Raw genomic sequence first — 9,530 nt, forward strand, 5'->3', positions numbered from 1 at the left:
CCTACCGGGTATCCCCAGCTAAGGCAGGTTGAACCTAGTGAATATGCGTGACTCTCTGCAATATGCTATAGCCTTATATCCTGCTTTGATACTGTACAGCATACAGGGAGCCTGGGCACCTGGCATAAGTTTTGGATTCTGCTATGGGAAGCTTAAAAATTAAGGATTGTAATGCCTAAATCTTTTAATAGATCCAGTGGATCAATACCTCCTTTTGCTCCCTTCTATCCCCTGCATTCACTTTTGGAAATGCTGGGATACATCTTGTCCCAGAGGAGGGGGGTGCAGTACTGGAGCACTGCAACAGTAAAGTCACACTTCAGGAAAGCCAACGTTTCTCCATTTCAACCCACTAGTCTGCCAGCATGACATCAGGTGGTGTGTGGTCTTCAGGGTTACAGACACCACTACATTGACCTGGGCGCTGGTTGCACATCCTAGCTGGATGGTGCATTGAGACAGGTAATTTTGGGGACCAAAAGACTCATCTTAATGTGTGGACTAAACAAAGTTTCTCCTTTCCAGGTAGTGTTCAGAAGTGAAAAATGAGCTTCCTCTGGGGTAACCAGAACTTGCACAAAGCATCTTCCCAGCTGTGGATTTGCAGTAGCTAGAGCTACGCTGGTAGGAGGAAACCTTCCACTTGCTTACAGACACAAACATTTTCTGCCACTCTGCTGCTATACCAGTGTTAATAAAGTAGATACCTGCAACTTCAGATGCTCCAAATATTGATGTTCAGATGAGAGTAATTTTCTTTCTAAGCTAAGGGTTCAAGTCCCACTGCTTCTCTGACCATGTTTGAGCAATTTTGTCCTGGCCTTTAGATCTAGGTATTTGACAGGCTCCCTCCACACCTTCTGCTTGAAAGCAGATATCCCGACCTTGTCAATGAAGCTGAGAATAAACAACTGTCAGAGCAGATGTGGGATGTCAAACGTGCAGTGTGAACAGAGTTACAACATTCCTGCTTAGCTTCACAGCTGTATCTGTTCCTGGGAGAATGCCTGGTCCAGCCTGTGAACCAACAGCCATCTCTGTGCATTACAAATTAAGTATTTCTACTCTCCCTGTGCATTTAAGAAAGCTGCCCTGCTTCTGAGTTATCCAGTGTTGCAGGTCTAAGCAGATGAGGACTTGAACTTCAGTCTCACATATTTGTTAAGCTGTAAACAGTTATCAACTGGTCTATAATAATCGCAGCAAAATCTGAGTAGCTGCTTGAAGTTTATCCCCCCACTCTCTGAACTAGTTACACAAGTGGGTTTTCACATTTCCTTTAGGAGCATTTGGTAATGCTGATTGTTATGCAGTGGCCAAAGGTCTCCCGTCACTCTGCCCAAAAAGTAACCTCAGATCTTCAGCTTGTCTCAGAAACCTGGAACTCTGATAAACCTTCTCAGTCAGTCTAGCTATTAGTTTCCCCAAAAGCTGTCTTCACAGCGTGATCTTCTCAAGAGGGGCCTCCATCCACTGTTACACTCCTGTGATCTGGGGGAATTGGAATTGAACGTTAGTTTTTCACACCAACTGGGACAGATGTGGATGTGTTGCTCTTTTGCTCTCCCAAGAAATGACTTCTGTTCAGCTCCTCATTTGGAGTTGGGGAGCTGAGAGCACGAGGGCAGGAGGCTTGCTGGTAGCAGGGCAGCTCTGTGGAGAGCCTGTGGCCCACTTTGTGCACTGCCAATTTCATGCAGTAAGAATAAAACAGATTGAAAGAAATGCATGGCTGTGGTCACAAAGCTTCCCAGCCTGAGTTGCAGCAAGGAAGCTCAGCCCACGCTGAGCCGTGGTGGTTCAGGACAACACAAACAGAAGCACCCTCCTGCTGGAGAGTCTCAGAGGTGCACACAGCCCTGTCTGCATGCCCATCACACAGCCTGCCATGCCAGGGAAAGGGTTTTAAGATCCTGTTTGAGTCTCCACCTGGAAAGGCTTCTTTGTAGGAACCTGAGCCTGATCACATGGCACCACGATGGGGTAAAGCCTTTCTCTGTATCACCTGCCTGTCTTTAGGTGAGCAGTTGTACTGTCCTGTGGTAGATGCAGGGAGATGCCCAACCAGTGCAGAGGTTCCTGGCAAGGCCAGACTGCTGCGGGCTGTAGGAGGAGTCAGTTTCACTTATTAGGGTGCTGGAATGAACAGCTGTGCCTCTGGTCTGCTGAACCAACCAAGTCTTCATCTGCAGGAGTGCTGCGCATGACTGGGACTGGCTCAAAAGACTGGGTCTCTGCCAAGGGCCCTTGTTCCAAGAGCCAGCATGAGATCCATCCCCTAAGGGTGTGGGACAGCATTTAGTGGCAGCACTTTATAAGCTACCTGGTACATATTGATTTCCATGAACACTTGTTCTTGCCTGCTAGTGCTGCTGCTGTGCATCTGCCCACCTGAATGTGGGTTCCCAAGGGAGATTGACTTGGCCAGCTGATCCAGCTGGAAAACTTCTGGGAGAATGTTTTTCACCCCTGCTGAGAGCTTAATCTGAAGATCCAGCTTTGACAAGGCAATGGAATGAAACAAAAAATTAGACAAAAATAAGTTGGAATGAAAGAAATCCATACCACAAGAAAGGTGATGTTAAATGCATTGAAAAAAGTCGGGGAGGGAATTTTGATGGCTGGGAAGAGGAAAAGGGGCCTCTCAATGGTACCAAAGATCACTCAGAGGTAGTGAGCTTCAGAAGTAATAGATAGATATACTTCCGGCTGCTGAGGATTTCTTTCACTTGCATGAAGTTACACAGCCTCTGGTTTTGTGTAGCTTACATGCATGTGGTTGAAAATGAAGCAGGCAGCCACATGCCCTAAGCTCAGGGACAGGTACACATCTTCAGGCAGGACTTGCCGTAAGCATGGGCAGTGCTGATGGGCTAAGGCTTGGCCTTGTATCCCCAGCAAATTCCCAACTCCCTCCTTGACCCCTCCTCCTGAGCCAGGAGGACCAGCCCGTCATGTGTGTCCCTTCAACCTCAGTGTCAGGAGCTCAGAATAGCCCTGCTCTCACAAGACTCCTGCACAGGGTCATGCCTGTTTGTGGAGATGATCCGTTTCCACTAATAGCGCTCGAAGACATTCCTTGGCGGGTAGGTTGCCTTCTATATCTCAGCACAACGTGCTGCCATGCAGGAGCTGGACAACTGTGGTGTGTCCTAAGATGGCAGATGCTATTCTTACCGCAGAGAGACTTGCTCCGGCACAGCTCCTTGCTCAGCTGAAAGGTTCAAAACCAGAAGCAGGCATGAGTGTGCTTTCTCTGCTAAGAGACAGATCAAGAGTGGCCCCTCGGGAGCCTGTGTAATGAAGCTGTGCCCACCCAGCACCTGGGTGCTCACCGTGCCCCCCATTGGACATGCTGTCCCACGGTGAACACAGCAGCTGCCCAGGTACTTCCAGCAGTCGGCCAGGGCCCACTTTGGGGTGGATGGAGGCATTCATTCTCTTGTAAAACAATGAATTAGAACAATCCTTCAAGACATTCCAGGCCAGGCTGGATGTGGTTCTGGGCAGCTTGATCTAGTTGAAGGTGTCCCTGCTCATTGCAGCAGGGTTGGACAAGATGAGCTTTGAAGGTCACTTCCAAAATATGCTATGATTCAGTGACCTGTAAGCCCATTTTTTGCTCATCAGCAAGAGACCCCAGTCCATGAATCCTTTCCCCTCTGAGGGAGGCAGTTCTTGCTCCAAGCTTGCTCCAGGACTGGCAGCATTGCACAAAAACATGGAGCAGCAGCAGCCCATGAGCATGTTCAGATCCAGCATGGAGCTGCGGCCCCAGTGCATTAAATACGATGCCAGCACCTGAACTTGCCTTCATGCCACTCTCACTGCAGAAAAAGTTAATAAGCCTGTGGGTGAGAGATGGAGGAAGTCAGAGTAAGCACAGTGGTGAGGTAGGGTTGATATTGGGTGGGGGAGTGCAGGGAGGGGTTTGGGAGGTGGGGAGTGAGATGGGTGTGTGTGAGGAAACCAGATAATTGATGATAGAGGATGTGGGAGTAGAAGAAATGACAACTCAGCATCAGGTTTGGGGAAAAAAGAATATGAGAACTGCTGGGAAACACTACAGTGATAGCCCACCAGTGCCGGTCTGGCCTGTAGGCCACCTCAAGAGAGCTTTGTGAAGCTTAGCTTTACTTTTGAAAAAATAATTGACTGCATTGCATCTGTGAAGTAAAGCTGTGTGTTGTTTCACTGCTCCTGCACATGGCTTGTCGCTCATGCCTGCACACCCTGCTGTGGGGAGCTGCCTGCGCGCCGGAGAAGAAAGTGTCCCTAAGCCAGGAGCACAGGCTGTACTGGGAGGAGGCAGTGCACAGCCCTACCTTCCCGGAGGGTTGAAGACTTCAGGGGTACTGGCAGACCACAGCTGGAGGCTGTAAGCCCCAAACATGGCCAGATCTCAGCTCCCCAGGAAGGGGAGGCAGCCCGGGATGGGTCCGCAGGAGCAACTGCTCTCTCTGGCAGGGGGTAAGTGGATGGCGATGGTGCAGAGTGGCCCAAGGTTCGAACTGCTGCTGTGGTCTGCCCCATAGGGACCCCGCTTGTCACTCTGTGTGAGCCCAGCCTGGGGCTACCGCCCATGCATCTGTGTTTTGAAGAATCTCCCAAGAAAATAAACAGCCTAGAAGTGGGAGAGGAGGTGGGAGCAGAAGATGAGTGTCTGAGTGGTACCAGCTGGTCCTGCCCGTCCTGGGAGGAGCGTGTAGATAGATCATGGAAACATAGAATCATAGAATAGTTTGGATTGGAAAGAACCTTAAGATCATCCAGTTCCAACCCCCTGCCACGGGCTGGGACACCTTCACTAGGCCATATAAAAGGGAGATGAACAAATTAATGGTTCTGAGCCAGGGGAGGCTACAGGAGGAGCAGAGGCTGGGAAAAAATCCCCACCGGCAGCCACTGCTGTAAAACCTGCTGGATTATCAGGATCAAAGTGGGACACCAGTGTGAGGAAGATGAATGCTTTATGGAGAAGGAGAATCATTTTGCATTGACACTCTATCTGTGGAGGGAGGCTGCCTGACACCTGATAGGGGCTTGTGCAAAGGTCTTGAGGAAAACATCAGTCCATAGTGGCCATAAACGAACATCTCTGAGAGAAAGTTTAAAATAGATGCAGCTGATGGGCTCGTACAGAGCTGCTGTCCCATATGGATGGCCAGGGATCTCCTGAGCTCAAATGCAGCATTCCGGTAATAGTAGAGCAAATGGTTGAAAATATTTTCCTAAAGAAACTCTTTGTCAGTAAATTCAAATTCAGCCATTCACACCGTGAGCTCCTGTTGGGAGCCCCAGGAGAGGAGGAATCATCTAAGCCTTGCTGGTAGCATCTCATGACTGGTCTTATAGGGCCTGCCTCTCCTAGCCCCTTGCCAGCAGCACAGACCTGGTGTGAGCACAGTACTGTTGAGAGAAACACAGTTCGGCACAGGAAGACTTTGGGATCAGAGCCCAGAGAGGTAAAGTCCAAGTTTAGCTATGGTAAGAGGCAGGCAGCAGTGTGGGGTCGTGGGATGAGACCCTATGAGGAACCGTGCAAGATACTGTCCCCCTGGAGGCACTTCTCAGGAAGCAGCAGGCACTTTGTGGGACCTGAGGGACTGGTGTGGAGTGAAGGCAACATAGGCCTGTGCTGCTCAGCAGAGCAGTGATGGAGTTGGCACTGCATCTTGAGCTGCAGCAGACTTAGCATGTATCTTCTCAGGTCGTGGTTGTGATTGAGCTGTAAAACACCCTGGCTCCTGCTGCCTGGTGGCATGTCATCATCATTGTCTCCTACTGGAACTGTTCTGCTTTACAGAACTGATTTGCTCTTCAGGAGGAGCAGAGACTTGTATCCTTCCCTTGGCATCTCAGGGGGATGCAGAGAGAAATTAAGAAAACATTTAGGCTGACATGAAGGAAATCTGTGCCAACATGAAATAAGGAGACTGTTGACAAATTTCCTGAAGATGAAAAAGGAACTTTTCTGCATCATGAAAAGTTAGTTCAGGAAATGTCACTGGAAAACTCTGTTATGTATGCTGTTGGTAACTTCCCTGCAGTGACTAAAAACCCTATGGTAATCCAGTGGGCTGTCTTAACCTTGAAAAGTCTAATGCTTAAAGTGAACATGTTTATACAAAATCCATACCAGGATAATTCACTTCACAGCACTGAAATCTGCCCAGAAGTGGGATTTGTGCATCTGTCACAGATGAGTGTCAGCCTAGGAAGATATCACTTCATTGCTCTCTTTTTTAGGATACAGTTGTTGCTAGTGCTAATATTATGCACTAATCCTGACTTTCCTTCCCTCCCCCTTTTGCCATTTGCTCTCTTTTTTCTTTGTCTTACCCGGAGGCATCTTAGCCTGCCCACCCCACTCCCCTGCTCTGTAACAGGAGCTTCTCAGCTGCTTCGGTGGGTGATAGAAAGGCCATCCTGAATGTCACCTCCTCGGGCAGTTCTTCCGTTGGTGCTTGTTGTGAACATGAGGAGCATGAGTAAATGGTACAACTCTGATAACTCAGCGAAGAGCTGCTCACGTCCACATAAGTTTGCTGCTTTACCTGTGTTTCCACTGCTCTATTGGCTGGGCTGTGCTACTCTTGAGTCTAGCTATCGTTTAGCTGAGAGCCACTAAGAAAGATGTCATCCTTTTAAGGCAGACTGGATAATCATCAGTCATAAAAACCCTTTATGCAGATGAAAGAGAGCATCAGCTTCTCTGTGTGTATGATGACTCTGAGCCATATATAGATTAAAATCTATAGAAATTCAGTCGCTGCAAGGGGAGCCAGGATTAGGAGATAGAAAGGCGTCTAGAATAGTGAATAATTACATCCGGACATCAAATCAGTGCTTACAGGTGGCCACAAAAGGCAGAGTATTAGGAATTTTTGAGATCAACTGAAAACAAAACAGAAATAATTGTGTCAGGCCCACAGACCACCTGCTCTCTGCAGTTTTTGCTTGTGCAATTTGGAAGGACACAGAGAAAGATGACAGAATTGATGGGAGAACTGAAGACACAGCTGTGTGGACAATGATCTTTCACTTTGGGAAAGGAACAACCAGGTGGGAAGATGATATGCTTGCACAGTATTACAAATAGTATGGAAAAAGTGAAATTGGATTTTCACCAAGCATCCAATGTACTTATGCACAAAAATACCACTGGACCTTTGCTCTATCTGCTGATTCTCAAATCTATGAGACTATCTTTACTCGATGCTTTTTTTTCTGTTCCTGCTTTCTGACAGCTGAGCAAGCCTTACAGATCCCCCCTGTTTTCAGCTGAGAGATGGATGCACAGCTGCTGTTTCATATTCGCTCAAATGGCCTGAGGTTACGTTTCATATAGCAGCTGGAAAAGCAAATTATTTGGGAGTAAAATTCTCTAAAGACCTAGAGAAAGGGAAAAAAGGGAGTAAACCAAAACCCTGGTGCTTAAGAAAAGCCTGCTGTAATCAGTAGTGTTGGGAAGGAGGGAATAATAATCACAGTGATCACAGCAAAAGGTTTGCCTATGCCAGAGCTCTGCAAGGCCAGATCACACTGTGAGAAGGCACATGGAGCAGTGTGTAGTGTTAAAATAGCCACTCCCAGAAACTACAGCCTCTGCTTTTCCCCATCTATCCCAGCAGCTGCAAGCCTGGAAACTCAGGCTTTTAAAACTACATTTATCTGTTCAAGCTCAGCCACTTCCACCTCCCTTTGCAGGAGCAAGCCAGTCCCTGTTCTTCTTTGCTAAAACCCCCCTTTCCTCAAGTGCTGTTTATCAGATAACTGGTAGGAACACAAGGGAGAAGATAGCTTGAAACAGCATCAGACTAATTAGGAAGCATTCTAGAGTGCTATAGTACTTCAGGGAGTTTTGGCAAACAAAAGAAAGCAAAACTGGTGCTTGTTCCTAATGGGTTTGCTGTTCAGTCTCTTTCTTTGGTACTAATGACTGGGCAGGATGTGCTTCCTCTGGGAATTTTGAGGGAATATATGCTAATTCCTCTGAAAGTAAGTAACATGCACAGGATGGACAAACATCTCTGAATTTCTCAATGCCAGGTCATAATTGGTTGTTATAAAAGAGAGGAACCTAACTTCAGAAGCACATCCAAGCAAAGCTGCTTGCCACCAAGTCTGTCACCTCTGCGACACAGTGCCTAGAGACAGTTGGTAAAACAGCATACATTGATGTGTATATAAACACTAAACAGAGGTATTATACAGAATCTATGTTACGGAGAATTTACAGCATTTTATCAGGGACCTGAGGGTGAGCAGCTGAAGTGACCTGTATCCAGGCACAGGAGACGCTGCTGTCTGTGTAGGCACCTCAGGCCTGAATGTCCTACAGGCCATCAGCCCACAGGAGGTGTCCTACTCGAGCAGAAGCTGGGCAGCTCTGAGTTCTCTCCAGCCTTCTGGGATCACTAGCAGGGTGTGCAAGGGGATCCCTGTTGAAGGGGATATCTGCTGTATCCCTTGAGCATTATAGATTCCATGTGGGGGACAAGTAGGTCACTTGAGAAGGCCAAAGGCTTCTTCTTAGGCTTCATATAGAGATACAGAACATGCTTGCGTTATTGGCAGTGACAGAGAAAATTCATTGCTGTTTTCAGTAAAGTGTGTGCGTTATCTCGTTTTGCTCCATTCATGTGGCATTCTTCATCAGCTTGAGGTGGTTTTGTGCCTTAGAAGTCTTCACCACATTGGTGGGATATTGTGTGGAGGGTGGGTATCTGCAGAGATTGAAATGATAAGAAATGTCCCAGGTATGAGAGTCTACATGTTCCTTTGATCTTACCCAGTACAGCCATTTACAGAATGACAGAATGGTTTGGGTTGGAAGGGGCCTTTAATGTTCATCTAGTCCAAAACCCCATGCCATTGGCAGGGGCATCATGTAATCTTACTCCCATCAATGTTATGATCAGAAATAACACTCAGTAGTGATGTCAGCCACAGTTCGCTATATCATGCACACATTTTCTGACAAATGGTACCAGGGAGATACTCACCAGCATGCAGTTAGCACTGTGAATGTGTCCAGCCTTTGATAACAAGAGGACCCTCATGTACTCTGCCTGCCATGTTGCTCCTCATATGGCAAAACTTTATGATATGATGTGATGCACTTTGCTGCCCCAGAAAGCTCTACAGTTCTCTGCCTCCATGTCACACTGCTCTTCAAGGACTGAAAACTACTAAAGCCTGCTGCTGCTCTGGAACTGATGTTCTGGGGACACATGCGTTGGCAAGTTGCATGGGATTAACTGCCTTGAGCAATGCATCGAGATCAAAAATTTATGCCTGGGGTCCACTTGAGAAAAGCCATTTTTCAGGACTCACGCCAGGAAAATTTCTGTTTCTCAGAAGCTACAGATACCTTAGCTGCTTAGCTTTGAGCAGATATCTGCTTTGGATAGATAGAGGGAACCTCTACATTAAAGCCACAGAAATTCTGTTGTGAAGGACCATCTCATGATTGTAGTTCATTCTACTCCTTCAGTAGATCTGTTGCTGATGCTGGCCACATTAGT

This window comes from Neopsephotus bourkii, unplaced genomic scaffold, assembly GCF_033783945.1.
Source record: "Neopsephotus bourkii isolate Nb327-2 ecotype Australia unplaced genomic scaffold, CSIRO-AGI_Nbou_v1 NB_5, whole genome shotgun sequence".
NCBI classification, from domain to species: Eukaryota; Metazoa; Chordata; class Aves; order Psittaciformes; family Psittacidae; genus Neopsephotus; species Neopsephotus bourkii.